Genomic DNA, 3,599 nt, shown 5'->3' on the forward strand with positions numbered 1-3,599 from the left:
ATAGTCAATTCTTGGAATTATAAAGAAATATATGATGAAATAACTTCTGATCTACATTTTACTGCTGAAGCTGCTGCCATTTTAAATATTTCCGCATGAACATATTTTACTTGGCATGAATGCAGTTTAAGCATGATTTCAGATAAAGAGGCTACATTTACATTGTTTTTAGATTGCATTGCTGATTTGAAATATGTTATTGAAATCAAAGCTTAGAAACCAGTTGTCAGGTTTTATATTGTAGTCTTTCTCCATTCATTACAAGCCAAGAAAATGGTGATTTCTAAATGGTAACTGCTATGTTGAAAAACTATTGTGCCATTTAGGCTAACGCTATCATTCTTAGCTGCAGCAAATGCACTTCTGCAAGAGTTTATGCAGCAAATGTTTTGTCATTTTCAAAAGTAGCTGACCAGAGACATTGCTAAGTGGGTGCTGAGTAAACTTTATTGCCTTAAAGGGGCAACATCATCTGAAAGACGATCATTAGCATTTGATTGGATTAGCATTCTAAATGCTATGTACATACTGTACATTTCTGATTGTAAAAAAAAAAAAAAAAAAAAAAAAAAGTCTGTTTGCAAATATGTGAATATGCTTGCAAACAGGCACTAATGTAAATGCACCTCAGCTCTTGAGAAGCTGGTAGTCATAGAAACGGCAAGAAAAGAAAAGAGAAGGTAGGTAGACACTGAACAACGGTGACAGGTCATTTCTTTGCAGGTCTTACCCTTAGTAAAAGGACAGCTCCATTCTGTTGAGTAAAGACATTGCTCCTGTGGAGAGAAGGACATTTTCAGGAGCTAACTCTCAGAGGAAGCCATTTCGGGTAATGTGCAACATTACAAGAACTTGTATTGGCTAAATTTGCTTGTAGCACATCTCTCGTTTTCTTTTTTTGTCCATACCTGGAACTGTTTAGCGAGTTAAACCTGCTTTAATCCCAAAGTATTTTTTAAGTAGAACAACTGAAATAGTATTTTCTTGTAAAACATACTCCAATAATCTTTATAACCTCAGAAAATCTATGTTTACAGTGTACTAAAGCTAAATGCTGTTACATGAATGAAAAAAAAAAAAAATGTAGTTAAGTTAATATACTGATTAATTTATAAATTTGATGAATTTTATTTGAAATTTCATTTTGAAATTTTTTTTTCTCCCTAGATTTCGATATCTTCCACTACATAAAAAAAGGATCCTCCTCAGTTTTTTGTTTGTTTGTTTGTTTGTTTGTTTTGTTGTTTTCATGTACAAATATTCAAATATTCCTAAATCAAGATACATTAAGAAGCAAAATGACTTAACGATATTTTGCTTAAAACAAGAAAAACATATCTGCCAGTGGGGTCAGAATAATACTGTTGTTTCTAACCCCGTATTTTTTTATTCTTATTTCAAGCTTAAACGTATTTAATTTTAATACATTTTTTACACCTTAATATCTCAAGTCATTTAGCTTCTCAAGTGAATGTATCTTAATTTTAGAATGTTTAGATATATGTTTGGAAAACAAGACAAAACTAGTGAAGAAGAGCATTTTTTTCTATTTATTTTTTTTGTTTAATTTTATTTTTTGCAGCTTTGCATTGCTTTCTAGGAAAGGAAAAAAATACATTCTGAATAACTTTTGTTTTAGAAAAATCAGAGTTGTGTCCTTACCTACCTAAAAGCCCTTATACTTAATTATTATAATAGTTATTATACTGTAAGTAATATTTAAACATAATTATTTTGTAATATCTCTATAATTATATACCTTTTTATGCTGTAATGTGGATTGTTTAAGTGTATAAATGCAAATGACATGAAAGGACATCAAACATCTCAGTACAACTGAGAAAATCTGGTCACTAAACCAGTTCTCAGATCTTTTACTAATTACTAATTATCTACTCTTCTTTTAACAACTTGTAATTAGCTGTGGAAGGCATAATTAAGAGTTTAACTACAGGAGGCAGCTCTGTGGAAAGATCTGAAGCCAAAAGGATTACATTCTAATCTCCGCAGAATTCTAAAACTTGAACTCTAAATTGTATAGCGAATTCTAAAACTTCAAAGTTCAGCTAAACTGAAAATGCCTAAATGTGACAAAACGTGGGAGAAGTCATTTTTCTCTTTACTTTAATATGAAAGGTACAAACTCTAATACAAAAGCAGTAAAAAAAAAAAAAAAAAAAAGTTAGTTTATGGGAGAGAAAACTTACAAAACACAGGAACACAGTAAGCCATAAATGAGCTCTGAGTGTTACAGGGCAGCTAACTAGCTGTCAGCTGAGAGGCGCTTTGTGGTTTGCTGTCCAAATCCAGACAGAAGTTTGGAGAGAATGGAAAAGCTTAGTGAGTAGCCTTCATTATTTTCGGTTTACCTGAGCACCAGGGATTTAAAGTAAACAGTGGAATACTTTGTTGACACCAATTAGTTTAAATCTTTCAAATGCCTGAAAAGGAAAAAAAAAAAAAAAAACAGTAAATAATGATCATCAGCACACCTGAATTCACATTTCAGGGTAATTGTAAACTTTTAGTGTAAATATTCACTAAGTAATGTTATCTAAAAAGAAATGTGTGTGTGTGTGTGTGTGTGTGTGTGTGCGTGTGTGTATTACAACGTAAACATGGTTTATTAGGACACTTCCTGTGTCCTAAATGGCTTAAAAAACATACTAAACATACTTTTTTTTTTTTTTTTGAAATTCAAAAAATGCAGACAGTTTCCTGTGATGGGTAGGTTTAGGGGTAGGGGTAGTGTAGGGGGATAGAATATACAGTTTGTACAGTACAAAAACCATTACGTCTATGGAGAGTCCATGTAAACCACATATACAAGTGTGTGTGTGTTTGCGTGCCTTACCTGACTGTTTTGGCTGAAGTCTCAGTGGCTACGCCTTCCTTGGAGCCGTCAGTCGGGCTTGATCTGTCAAGAGCACCAACATACACTGCCATTATTCACTCATCTGGCTCAGGTTATGACAGCATGGCTAATCACCAGACACACTCAAATAACGACATTAAACATCAAGCAGGTTTCAGATCTGTTAATACAAGACTATGACTGGTTGTGAATAGTCAGCCATAACAGGAAATGAACTCTGAAAAGCTGAGGTCACTGGCTCTGTTTGCATTCTCATGAGATACGATGATAATGGTTACCTGGTATTACCTTGCAACTGTAGTGCTTCGAACGGCATTCTTGTTAGCTATACTTCCATCTAAAGTTGTGAATTTTACTTATACACAAAATTGGAATATTGTATAAAACATTTGCTCTTTTTTCATATATCATAAATGACTTGCACGCAAATGAAATGAAAAAAAAATAAAAAATGCTGTCATGTTATCTCGCATTTGAATGCGGATACCTGCTGTTTGGGAATGCAATCGTGTGAGACGCTTCTCAGAAGGAATTATACCAAATAATTTTAATGACAGACTTTGGCTCAGTCATTTCAGAACAACCAAACCAACGTTTGAGATGCTGTGCGATGTGATTGGTCCACTGGTTAGTCCAGTTAGCCAATCATATCCATTGATGAGGCAAAGTCAGGCGTGTTTTTTTGTTTGTTTGTTTTTTGCACATTGAGGAATTTATTCTGTAA

The 3,599-nt window shown here is 33.3% G+C and overlaps 1 long non-coding RNA gene across 1 annotated transcript; it reads right to left on the reverse strand.

The window, feature by feature from the left end:
• Nucleotides 1–548: 548 nt before the first annotated feature.
• On the reverse strand, nucleotides 549–3,044 carry LOC125262861. Its single transcript, XR_007183644.1, has 3 exons — nucleotides 2,855–3,044; nucleotides 2,208–2,441; nucleotides 549–776 (listed from the first exon to the last, which is right to left on the reverse strand). It is a non-coding gene; the product is annotated as an uncharacterized LOC125262861 (long non-coding RNA).
• Nucleotides 3,045–3,599: the final 555 nt, after the last annotated feature.

This window comes from Megalobrama amblycephala, linkage group LG2, assembly GCF_018812025.1.
Source record: "Megalobrama amblycephala isolate DHTTF-2021 linkage group LG2, ASM1881202v1, whole genome shotgun sequence".
Classification (NCBI taxonomy): Eukaryota; Metazoa; Chordata; class Actinopteri; order Cypriniformes; family Xenocyprididae; genus Megalobrama; species Megalobrama amblycephala.